The 13,647-nt window shown below is 47.1% G+C and overlaps 1 protein-coding gene across 2 annotated transcripts in view; it reads right to left on the bottom strand.

Moving 5' to 3' along the window:
- LOC142783830 (uncharacterized) overlaps positions 1 to 13,647 on the bottom strand; it is a 456,044-nt gene that overhangs the window by 255,566 nt on the left and 186,831 nt on the right. The gene's annotated exons all lie outside the window — the stretch shown is intronic.

Here is a 13,647-nt window from a genome sequence, read left to right as displayed (position 1 = left end):
ATCCACAGCCTCGGCGTAGAAGGCCAGCGCATATTTCGCACAATACCGCCTCAATTTTCAGCCAACACAAAGTCCGGTGAGCCACACTACTAATACGGATTCAGGAGCTGTCAAGGACACTTCTCAGACACAGCATGAAGCGGCGTCGTACGATACTGCTGTCGCAGCGCTGCATGCGCACTTCACGAGAACAACCAATGTTGTGGTCGAACGACACTGGTTCGGTAAGCGCGTGCAGCAAGTCGGGGAAGCAATCAATGAGTACATTACCACGTTGTGTGAGCTTTCTGCTACGTGCTCTTTTCCTTCCCAGGAAGATTCCTTGCGTGACCAGTTCATTGCAGGCGTATTGTCTCGGAACTTGCGCGAGCGGTTGCTGCTTGAAGGGTCTTCTCTTTCGTTCGCTCGAGCTGTACTAATAGCAACGCAATTTGAGCAGGCAACCAATGATTGCAAAGAATTTGCTACTGCAGATGTCCAAAGCATAAATGCTCGCGGAAACACCCCTCCACCTGCATCTTCTTCCGGCGACCCCTCGAAGCGGTCGCACAGCCAACAGGGCCAATGTTACCGCTGCGGTTCACCTCGGCATAACGCAGCTTTATTCCGCTGCCCCACCAAAAACAAGCGGTGTCATGGTTGCGGTATTATGGGTCATTTTCGCTCGGTCTACAACAAAAACGCTGCTCCTGTTTGTCAACTAGACGACGAAAGTTCGATAGCAGAAGAAGTATTGAGCATTCTTGCCGGGACAACATCCACTCGGCCCGCAACCTACATATCAGTAGCAGTTGGTGAAACGAAATTAACTGTCCTCGTGGATTCAGGGTCATCAGTATCGATTTTGACGCATGACCTATTTAGGCAGCGTTTCGAAGGTCAGCAGCTTGCAGCTGCTCGAATTAAACCACTGAACTATTCGAAGAAACCCATTCCAGTGTGCGGTCGCTTCTTTGCTGATGTCACGTACAATAACTGCAAAACAATGCTTCTTTTTTATGTCATTGAACAAGGCACCTCGCTTTTGGGTATTGATGCTATTAGGGCGCTCAGTCTGCAGATTGATGGGTCGTCACTACAGTGCCTTGAAACTACAGCGGTATTTACTAGCGCTCGAACGAAGCACACCGCGGTCAAGACAGAGGCGGAGGAGTCCGTCCACCTTCCATCAGAATTATTCGAAGAGTTTGGTACTATTTTCGGTCCCGGACTTGGCATCGCAAAAAGTTTTGTTCATCGCGTCAAAACACGGTCGACAGTTCAGCCAGTTGCTTCAAAACTCAGGCGCCTTCCGCTCTCACTGCGGCCACGAGTCTCAAAAGAACTGCGCCGCTTGGAAAAAATGGACGTGATAGAGCGAATAGAGGCATCCGAGTGGGTGTCCCCCATTGTTGTGGTTGAAAAGAAAGATGGAGGTATCCGCCTTTGTGTAGATCTTCAACAGGTAAACAAAGCCGTCGTAGCAGATACCTTTCCCCTCCCTCATACAGAAGAGCTATTGCATAGTCTAGTGGGGGCAACCCACCTTTCCAAGATTGACCTTGCATCAGCTTACCATCAGGTCATGCTTCAGCCCGAGAGCCGCGATTTAACGGCTCTAACACACAACGGCTTCTTTCATTGTAAGCACATGTGTTTTGGGCTCGCGTCGGCACCGTCTGCTTTTCAGAGTATGATGTCGAAAATTCTGCAGGGCTGCAGCGGCGTCCTGATTTATATAGATGACATCATTGTGTTTGGGAAGGGTAGAGAGGAGCACATGGCGAATCTTACCGCAGTGCTGAGGTGCATAAAAGAGGCAGGACTCAAATTGAACACGAAATGCGTCATCGATACGCCGGAGCTTGCATTCTTGGGCCACAGGATCACCACAAACGGTATTGTGCCGTTGAAGGAAAAGGTTGCTTCCATTCGAGACACTCCAGCACCTACGGATCCAGCCAGCCTTCGATTATTTCTGGAATTGGTCGAATATTATTCTAGGTTTATTCCCAATTTCGCTGACATGGTTGAACCATATGCGTGTCCTGCTAAGAAAGAGGCAGCGATTCGTTTGGTATGACGAGATAGACGCTAGTTTCAGAAAGACCAAAGATGCGCTGGCATCTAGCTCTATACTGAGAATGTTTGATGAATCTCTTCCAGTCTTAGTGTCGACGGACGCATCAGAGTGGGGAGTTGGAGCGGTCCTACAGCAGGTGGACGAACATAAACTGCACACTGTCGCTTTCACGTCTCGAGTTCTTTTGCCAGCTGAGAGGAAATATTCAGTAGGAGAACGGGAAGCGTTGGCTTGTGTTTGGGCGTGCGAGCGGTGGCACGTGTACTTGTCAGGACGCCACTTCACGTTGCTCACTGATCATCAAGCCTTGGTGGCATTGCTTTCAACCCAAGGAAAAGGAAGGCGCCCCTGGCGGGTAGTGCGATGGACAGAGCGCCTACTACGGTACAACTATATCGTCAAGTACCGCAAGGGGTTGCAAAACTAAGTGGCGAAAGCACTCTCACGCCTGCCCGCATCGTCTTCCCAGGAAGAACAAACGCTATTTGACGAGGTTGTATCAGTTCTCGAAATTCCTTCCTACATCCCCAGAGAACAGTTTGAGTAGTCCCAATTGCAAGATAGCGCACTGCAACAAAGCAAAATCTATGTGCAATAGTCGTGGCCTGCACACCAATCGTTATCGGCCGAGCTTCAGACATTCTTCAAAGTACACGACAAACTTTCTGTGGTAGACAATCTGATCTTTCGTGGCAAACATCTTGTGGTTCCCAGGTCACTCACGCAGCAGGTAATCGCTGCAGCACATGAGTCACATCCCGGAGTGGTGCGAACAAAAGCGCCGCTGCGAGGAAAGTATTGGTGGCCGGGCATGGACTGCCAAGTCGAGCTAGCTATACAGATGTGTAGCATATGCCAGGAAAAAGACAAGAGCGTCAAGGTGCGAGCTACACCCTTGCAACCGGTCTCCTTTCTAGAGCAGCCGTGGCTCAAACTAGGCATGGATATTGTAGGCCCATTCGAGAGGGCGCCCTACGATTGCACATATGCAATCACGCTTGTAGATTATTATTCCAAATGGCCCGAAGTGCATTTCTGTAGCGAGACGACAACCAGCACAGTAATACACTTCTTAGTCTCTATGTTCGCGCGCGAAGGCTACGCAGAAGAGGTTATTTGCGATAACGGTCCACAGTTTGCATCTCGAGAGTTGGAGGCATTTCTTCAAGATCGCGGCATCCAGGTCAAACATTCGTCAGTATCTATCCACAAGCAAACGGCCAAGTGCAGCGCTTTAACAGAGTATTAAAAAGCTTCGTGCCAGCGGCGGTTCTTGAGCAGCGAGCGACCCTCGCGCCAGGCGGTAACAGAGTACCTGGGTGTTTACCGATGCACACCGCATGCTATAATGGCAAGGGCTCCAGCTCTTCTGCTACATAGGCGGCTGCCAAGATCTTGGTTGGATGTGGTCGGGCATCCGTCGGTAACCTTCTTTGATGACCCTAACTCGGAACTCTGACGTTTACGTGAGCGGGTAAAGCAAAAGCAACAGAGCCGCAAATGCTACACGGACGCTCAGAGGGCTGCAAAAGAAACCAGAGTTGACGTTGGTGACTTTGTCAGAGTGAAGAAACCCACTACTAGATTTAAAGGCAACCTGGAATTCAGCCGCCCAAGAGAAGTGATGAGCAGGAAGGGAGCATCTTCTTTTCGCCTGGCTGACGGCAAAACACGGAATGCATCCAAGTTCTCAAAGGTGCCACGAGCCTCTACTGCCCTTTTACGTGGGGAGGAAACAGTACAGCTAGGGGAAGAGCATCTCTGCCTACATGCGGGGGGCCCCACCCCAGAGATAACTACGAGGACTTTAGCTGCTGCTCCTTCGGCTGCGCAGGCACCGTCTCCAGCATATGCTGCGCAGGCACCCACGCCTCCTGAGTATGCTGCGCAGGCGTACAAGGTCGCCTGCTGCCACGCAATCAGCCAAGTCTCCAGGAGCAGTGTACTGTCGCACAGCAACGCAGGGGTGCAACCACCAAGAAAGAGACTACCACCAGAGCGTTATGGCTACAAGGTGTAGCAAGAGAAGTTGTGCTAAAGCGAATGAAACAGATGTATCTAGTGTGGTGAATGCCTTTTGTAAATTATGTGATTTTGTAGTACTAAAATAGTTACGTTTATTGTACAGTTTGTATTTTTGTATGGTGTTTTTGCATATGTGCTAACTTACTAACCTAATCCATATAGCTGTTTTTAAGGAAGAGAATGTGTTGTATGTTTGTCTATTTGGTTTCGGTTCCGCGATCACTGCCGCAGGTGGTGCCAGTGTTGTTTATGTATATAAGCATGCGCAAGTTGGAATAAAGGGGCTTTTGTTCCGATGGGCACTCAAGTTGTCTAATCGTTCATTCACCGGCGACACACGCCGCCACTACAAAAATGCTTCTATTTACATAGACAAAGAAAATCAGAACCCAGGTGCCTCTTCATTGCTCGAGCCATGCGGTGAAGCATTGCCTGGTTTTTTTTGTGAGACACAAGTGAGCTCATGCACATCTATTATCTCTCAGTAAATTTTTGTTTTCTTGGGAGAAGAGCCTCCCAAGATATGTTCAAATATAAATGGATGCTGTTGATGTGAATAATCTCTCTATAAATCAGATGGCTAATGAACTTTGCTATTTTGTCTAGCGTCACCTCTTACCAAGAACCACCTCACTCCACTTAAGTTGACATTCCTATAGTATATGCATCCAAGCATGATTCTTAGCATTTTGCACATCGAAAAAAAAAAAAGAACATTATCGTGCGCAGCTGTAAAACATGTCACGCTGCTTTGTAGTCTGAACCAAGGTGTGCTCCGGTGGCATTCTTGTCATTAGGAGAACCTCTGCAGTCGGCGTCAGCACACCGTGCCCCAGCGAAGTGTGGACCTCGCATGTAACCAGAGTAGCTGTAAGATTGTGCAGAAAGGTCAGCAGCTACGTAGTTGTGGCGGGAGAGAAAACTTGAGGCTGTAAACAAAATGAACCCATGAACGGCTGTAGATGTATCAGGATGACGCAAAACATTGTCACCATAAAACTTGAGGTGCTGTCATCCTCGAACTCCAAGCTCATCCTCACTCAATTCAGGTGGGGTTGCAATACAGTTTCGAGAAGCGCATGTGTTTTGCAGTGCTGGTGTGCACCCATGCGTGTGTGACGACTACGCCATAAGAGCAACTAGTGACACTTTATGCGACCCTGTGTCTGATATAACGATACAAGCAAAATCAAAGCTGGTGAAAACTGGCTAAGAAGGCCACCTCGACACTTTAGACATGCCGCTGATCATCGGGAATATTTTAGTATGTACAATAAATTTTCTTTGACTCCTAGCAACAGCTTTCTGTTGTATAGCTGGCATAAATTTGTGGCAATTATTAGTGCTAAACACTATCAAATTGCAAAGCTGACACTTTAATTCGATATTTGGATTGCTAAGGTTCCTTTTGTATCGAGCACGTGCTATTCACCTACAGCTAATACGGGTTGCATATGCGCAGTGTACTGAAGCAATGCTATAGATACGATGCATGCATTAAAAACCTCGTTCATTCTTCTTCTGCACCCTGCTGTTACCTCAGTTATTTACAAGCGCATTACATGGTGTCAAAAGTGGTGCCCGGGCCACCCGCAAAGGGGCAGCGATGGAGCTAAGACCCCCTGAACCTATGCAGCTAACTGGCAACCTGTCCTCGAACTGCAAGCGCTTTAAGCAAACATTTGACCTGTTCCTCTAGGCGGCTACGTTGAAAGAACATTCCAGGACCGAATCGTCTAAAGCCACTCTCCTGCTGAGTGCTGCCAGAGACGACACCCTTGACGCGTTCAACACCTTCCAGTTCAGAGCCAAGAAAGCTGGGAAGACTACGGCATTGTTGTGAGAAAATTTGAAACCTACTGCTCTGAGGTAGGAAATGACATGCATGAACGATACCTGTTTCGCTTAAGAAATCAAGCTGAGGGAGAGCAGTTCGAAAAATTCCTTTGGGACCTTAAGAAGCAGGCGAAGCAGTGCAACTTTGGAGATTCAAAAGAGTCAATGGTGAGAAAACAGAAAGTGTTCGGCACTAACTATGTGAAAGTACACGAAAAAATGCCTCAGAAAACACTTAACCCTGCAGAAAGCAGAAGATATGTGCAAGGCTGCAGAGGTTTTGGCCCAAAAGAAAGTGGTCTGGGGCGCAGGCAACGATACGATAAACGCTATCTCAAAGTGGACAGAAACGAGATTTAAAACAGAACAGCAGCGTCAAAGCCACGATCAGTGTAACCGTGGCTTTGACGCTAACAGTGTAACCGCCAGCACAAACCATGCCAATGTTTTGCTTATGGCACACGATCCAACTTTTGCAATAAGCTTCACCACTTCGCAGTCTGCTGCCCGACGCATATTGGCAAAGACGAAGTCAGGGAAGTAACCGAACAAGGTTCTCAGTTTGCTGACAATACCTTCGAAATCCTCGAACTTGGTCATGAAAGCAGGAAAGAGAAGGATTGGAAAGTGGCCGCACATGTTGCCAATTAAATCGTACTGTTTAAGGTTGACACTGGCTCCCAAGCTAACAATCCTACCCTTTGCTGTTTACCAAAAGATAGCAACGGGATCTTATTTGAAGCCCTCAAATTCAGTGCTTCAAGCATACAATGGAGGAATGATCAAGAATTTTGGGAGAACGTCACAAAGCATCACCGTAGGAGGCACAACTAAGGAGATCACATTCTTCGTTGTCAAGTGTGGTCAGGCCCTACTTGGCTTGGACGCTAGTGAAAGCTTGGGTCTTTTTCGACGCAGTGTCGGCATAGCTGACACTTCACACAAGCATGAGGTACTAAAAGACTTTCAGCACATCTTTCAGGGTGTCAGATGCCTAAAGCAGCCTTACAGCACGGTGCTGAAACGTGCCCGTCGTCCAGCCTCCACGCCGGGTGCCGCTCAAATTACGTGAGCCGCTTCGTGAGGAGCTGGAAAGAATGGAGAGTGCAGGGATTGTCACAAAAGGTATCGCCTCAACCAACTGGGTGAGTCCTTTAGTTTTGGAGCAAAAGAAAGACCGCAGTTTAAGAGTATGCATCAATCCAAGGCACATCAATGAACATATCAAGAGGCAGCGTTATCAGCTTCCTAAATGGGAAGGTATCGGTGCAGAAGTCGCTGGTGCTGCCTATTTTAGCAGACTGGATGTGAACTCCGGGTTCTACCAAATTTCACTAGACGAACGAACATCAAAGATATGTACTTTTGCAACCCTGTTTGGCAGGTACCGATATCCCTGGCTGTCTTTCGGGCATTTCATCTTCGCTGGAGGTTTTTCAGCGGAAATTGAGCCAGATTTTTGACAGCTTGCGAGGTGTTTACATTTACATCGATGACACCCTGGTTTGGGACAAAACCAAGAGTTAGCACGATGATAGATTGACGGCAGTCTTAAAGGCGGCCGAAAAAGCTGGCATGACGCTCAATGCACAAAAATGTATATTTGGGTTGATAGAAATACAGTTCTTAGGTGATGTAATCAGTCGGAGAGGCATATCACCTATCCTCAAACTTACTTAAAGTTTAATAGATGTACCACGGCCAGAATCGAAGTCTGATGTCCAGTGCATGCTCGGGTACTAAACTACTTTGTCAAGTACGTGCCCCACCTGTCTGAAAAAACTATGCTACTGCAGGATCTTATCAAGTCTACGAATGTTTTTGAGTGAACTGAAAATGATGCAAATGAATGGAAAGCGATCATTCACATCTTAACTTCAGTACCAGTGCTCGCTATCTTTGACCCCCAAAAGGCCAATAAGATGACATGCGATGCTTGGAAAAGTGGTGTAGGTGCTACGCTTCTGCAATGTCAGCTGGGGACCACTTGCCTACGCTTCGTGTGTACTGACAAAGGCTGAACTACGCTATGCACAAATTGAGAAAGGGGCACTAGGTATCGTTTTGGGCTGTGAAAAATTCTATCAATTTGTGTACAGCCAAAAATTCGTCATTGAAACTGATCACAAGCAACTAACTTGAAAAGCATTCAAATAAGTTTCAGATATGCCACCGCACTTTCAGAGATTTTTTTCTGCTAATTATGAAATACGATTATTCTTTGCAGTTCGTCCCCGGAAAGGAGCTTGTCTCAGCTGATATGCTGTTGCGAGCATCCCTGAGGACTGGAAATGACAACGCTGGGGCAACAGAAGACGTCAACGTTCATGCGGTACAACTCATGGGCACACTGGTCACGGAGAAAACGTGTCAGAAATCAGCCAACGCATAGACTACGCATAGGTGGTTATGGGCAAGGTAGCCGCAGGCGAAGAACTACAAGGCGAGTTAAAACCATTTTCTACGGAGTTGACAGTCGTGAAAGGACTTCTATTGAAGGGCAGCAAAGTTGTAGTACCGCGAAGCATGCGGCGTGAAATCCTCGATAGGATTCACACCAGACATCTCGGACTGTGCCAGTGTAAAGAAAGAGCCAGAAGCCAAATTTTTTGGCCAGGACTTAACAGTGAAATAACTCGGCTTATTCAGAGCCGCCCAACTTGCAAGAAATATGCCTACAAGCAACTACAAGAGCCTCTTCTTTTGCACGAAACTACAGCGTGCGCATAATATTGGGTGGGTGTAGACCTATTTCAGTACGCAGGACAATCTTATATCGATGTGTTTAATGCGCTTTCCAATTTCCCAAAGGTTGAGCAACTGCATGACACGACGGCAAGGACCACGTGGAGGCTCTCAGTGCTATCTTCGCCCCCCAAGGTTGAAGTGTGCCTGGCCACAATTCGCAAGCCACGAGCTCGCGCTCTTTGCGAAGCAGTATGATTTTGTACATGTCACATCAAGCCCTCATTACCCCCAGTCCAATGGACTGGCCAAGAAAGGAGTCCAAATAGTCAATCGTATCCTAAAAAAGTGCGCCGTCTTGAAGGGAAACTTCTGGTTAGGTCTGTTGGCATATCGCTCATTGCCCTTGAAAGATAGACGGTTACCGACTGAGTTAGTGCAATGAAGAAGCCTCAGAAGCAACATTCCTGATTTTATCGAAGTTGCCAAAACGGAGATGAGAATGTACCCACAATAAAATAAAGGACGACAGGCCTCACCTTTAACACATAGGACCATAGTTAGAATACAGGACAATGTGCGGTCGTGAAAAGACAGGGTGATTAACACAGCTGCCCTGAGCTCTTACATTGTGCAACCGGGGCACCACCCCGTTTGCACAATGTAAGACGGCATACTCAGACGAAATCGATGTCACCTACTTCGAACAGGAGAACTACAGTGCCGAGCCAGGAGACGATGAATATAGCAGACCTCTAGGCCCTTTCGACCAGATGTGACTGCATGCAGAGGAACTACTGACTCGTCTGATGGCAGTGATGAAGCACCTGCCAGCGGTTCTTCAGATCCAGCACAACAGCTTTTCATGCTACCTCGCCGGGACCAATTCACAGGCATTCCAGCACACAGCTCCGAGAAGGTCAAAACGCTTTGTCAAGCCACCTCAGCACCTTGCATACGATGCAAACTTTCAGAAGATTGTGTAAAGTCATTTGTGTCAATCTTTTCTACCAGTGGAAGGATGTATCGAGCAAGTGCTATTCACCTAAAGCCAATACGGCTCACACACGTGCAGTGTACTGACGCAATGCTATAAATAGAACGCATGCATTAAAAACCTCGTTCATTCTCGTTCTGCACCCTGCTGTTGCCTCAGTCATTTGCAAGTGTGTTCCACCTTTCTTTACAGAACTTCGATGTTACTGCAGTATAATCACAAGGGGCACACAATTTTGTCAAGTTTGCCAGCCTAGTGCACTTTTTGAACAAAACACGCACACTGGTTTGCACAAAGGTGTGTTGAGAACCACTATGTCGGCAAATTAACTGATTCTGAAAGTTAAGTGGCTGGACTAACTACGAAAATGTGCTGGGTGCACGAGAAACAAATTTAACATGCTAAAATTGACGATCCAAAACGTCGATCACCGGTAATCGATTTGAATAGGCATGGTAACGAAAGAGTTCACTCTTTGTGGTGGCTGTGCTGAGTTAGCTGCAATACCCACTCTTTTCTCGAAGGTAGAGTAAAACAGACTACAGTAAAGTGCCAGTGAGTGAGACCGGTGATTTTGCTGAAAGCGTCTCATCGATGCCCATCACTTCTGGCGCAGGCAGACTCACAAGCCACATTCAGGTTAAGTAATGCCAATGTTCTAGAGTATGCAGTCATTTTACCTACTACATGCCTGCCAAGTTCAAGGATTCTGAATCCGGGAGATTTCCGCAACGGGGGGACACTAAAATCCCAAGGACATTCGCAGAATATCCACGAGGTGAATGATGATGAGTGGGCAAAGCTCCGGAGAGAATCATGGGTAAATCGTGAATCTTCCATGTAATTTGCCCAGTCGATAATCATTTAAAGACGTGAGAAACGCTGTGTGCATATGCCATGCCGCTTGGGCCTCCCGCTCTTGTACGGCAGAATCTTGGTGGTGGCATCGCGCAGCTTCACGGCGTGCTTCTGCCTCGCGGGCTCGCACATAAAGATTCTGTCTGAGCGCGCGCGCTGCCGCTTTGCGCACTCGCCGCTCTGCAGCCTTGTCCATCCAGTGACTCCGAGTACGCACCAACAGTGAATAAATTTTATTACAAAGCTCCCCCTATCGTCTGTCGCCGCACTAAACTGAACGATTGCCTGCCACCAATGACACGTGCCATATGTGGCATCATTCCTAGTATAACATCTCGCATCTTTCATCATCAACTCCAAGTACCGCTATCTAGTTTTGTATTATCTCGCATCTTTTCATCAACTACAGGTACCGCCATCTAGTGAACACTGCACGAGCTAAACTAGAGGTGGCTACCAAACTACTACTACTACAACTACATAAATCGGAGGATGTACAGACCCACGCGTTAAGGAGCTTCGCCCCTTAAAATATCGCGAAAAAACAAAAGGGTGTAGGAGGGAGGTTACAATCGCAAGCGCCTACATCAGCGTTGCGGTCTTATAGTGACTAGGAGTGGCCGAACACTCAAGGGTAGGGTTTTTCATTAAGTTGAGAGTCTCAAAGGATCAACACAATTAGCAGAATCTATTTCGACCAAAACAACTCGTGTGTGTCCTCTTGGGACACACGTGAACGGACAGGATGGCGCAGTTGGCTGCCGCAAAAGAGTAGGTCATAGCTTTGCTCACTACTAGATTCTTTCGACAGGAACGCCAAAACACGTCTGGGCCCTTTTTATTGCGATAGCAATTATATCGACAGTCTAGGTTGTTTTTTTTTTTTTGCTGTCGCCACCACCGTCATCCTTTACCAAATATGTATGTATACGTGTCAATATATATGAACACTCAAGAAGAAAATAAAGCCACCCAGGCTCGACGCCCACCTCCTCACGATGCACCGACAGGCGCTTATCTCTAGCGTGTACTTCGCCCCATAAAAGGGGGGGGGGGGGGGAGGGAGTATATGTTTGTGCACGCGCGCTTATTTTTTGATGAGGACAATCGTGTGCCTGAATCGTGTGGAGAATCGATGAGGAGAATCATGCGGCTTTCACTGAAGCAATTGCGTTAGGTGCCGGGCCCAAAAAGGTCACTTCGGTATGTGCACAGGCCCCTTTAGCGAAAACAGCGCACTTTTCATGCACTGCGAGTCATAACAACTGGGACACTTGTTAGTTCGTTTTCATCTGTACCTGTGATTACGTATTGTGCGTCGTTTTTGTTTAAACAGCACGTTACATGTCAAGAAGCAAAGGTTGGTAGTTTGCCCTTGTCCGGTGAGTATCGTTTTCGTGTGTCATTTGTGTGTGAGCAGGGCACTGCACGTTTCGATCTGCTTGCCGTTCTCAGCGTCACATTCCAAGTTGTTGCTGATGCATTCATTGCTTCTCCCTCGCAGCGAAATTGTAATCTTTCAAAATTTTTTACGTATTTAGTCCCTTTAACCTACCGCTACGTGCCCTCGGAGCTCGTAGATTGCTATCGCGGCACTGCGACTGTGGTTTAGTGCGCGGCGGTTGCGGCAAACGGTAGTTTATTTCACAATCCCGGTGTACTTGGCTGCCCACGCCCCTTCAAAGCTAAGTCGTTTTATGCCATCTACGATAGCATCTACCACAGTTTTGTCCTCAGAGTTTGCAGAAAGCAGCATTGCTATGACTGATTGAGCACACACTTTTGGGGTTCTGTCAGCAATGCCGTCGCCACACATGGTTGTGTCAAGAGTGACAGTGCGTGCGCTGGTCGTACGCATATTTCCGAAGCTTCGAGTACATTGCTATCTGCCTTTGTTCAAAGGTTTCCGTACTAAAGTTCGTATCATCCACCGTGATTAGGAAATGTGTTCGGAATATTCGAATTGAGGCCCTATGAACATAGAGGAATTTGGCTGGGGAATTTCAATAATTCGTATCTGCCACGGTTTCGCATCACTGAGATTATGCTGTATGTTTAGATGAACGCGTCTTAAACTCATTTATAATAAAATGGGATAGGTTCGAAAAGCCTGGAGCAGATTGAGCTGTTTTTTGTCAATGTGGCCAGATCACGCACAGAAATTTCGATTTCTGGGAGATTTTCATCACAACCGTACAAACGGAAGAAAAGGTCGAAATCCGGGAGACTTGGCAGGTATGCTACCAGGCATAGCACATAATTCAACCCAGAAGCACTGAACAGCGAAATGCCAACTTATCCAGGCTCGTGGCAATGCTGCACAAAACTTCACCTGCACCTCTACACAGCAGGCAGCAGCCCAGTTAGCGTTACTCAGTCAGGTAGCAAAGGCGTGCGCTTGTGTGGAACCCGTGAAAACTATGCGTGGAAAACACACAACCTCTCCCATCGAAAGTGCCAACAACTCGCATAGAAACCACTCGCAGCCGCAGAGTTGGAGGAGAAATATGCATAGCTGATGAACTCCTGACTCGATGGGAGTGCACCCTTGTCCACCACATCAGTTGGGCCTCCATATTTGTAATGTATCGTCAACCCCACTTTGGTGGAACCAAGTCACGTAAGTACTAAGCACAATTTGCCCACTGCCCGTTTTTACAAGGAAACGAGAAAACACCGCTGAGCAGTGAACCTCTAGCACTTCACCAACAATTTCATTTTACAAAGAAACGTGTTCACATTCCTGTTTCATAAGAATACGCACAGAAATCCTTTGAAACTTTTTTCAGCAATCCTGGTTTAAAGCATTCGAAAAAATGTTTGAAGTCGAAACACGCACGAAATTTTGCTATTTTCAAACCTTTATACTCTACATATCAAGCGCAACGTTGTGGAGACTAGAAAGACTTGCAGCAGACGTGTTCGTATCGAGAAATATTTCAATGCTATTGGCCAGAACTTTTTTTAATTCATATTTAGAGTGAGTACTATTTGCAAGACACGTCTTGCACATTCTAAGTGCACACACATTGTTTTGTTATCGCTCAGTATCTACTTGGTCTCATTTCTTCGTATTTCACCTGTAGTCCATCATGATACGTCTCGCTCAGACTCGTGTTTGGCTCGTACGAGTGTTTACGGTGACAAAAACTGACCACAAGACACGTGGAGTTTAAATTTCACT

Source organism: Rhipicephalus microplus, unplaced genomic scaffold (assembly GCF_043290135.1).
Source record: "Rhipicephalus microplus isolate Deutch F79 unplaced genomic scaffold, USDA_Rmic scaffold_12, whole genome shotgun sequence".
Lineage (NCBI taxonomy): Eukaryota > Metazoa > Arthropoda > Arachnida > Ixodida > Ixodidae > Rhipicephalus > Rhipicephalus microplus.
The sequence above is the reverse complement of the archived record's forward strand: the minus strand, read 5'-3'. Positions and strand labels throughout refer to the sequence as shown.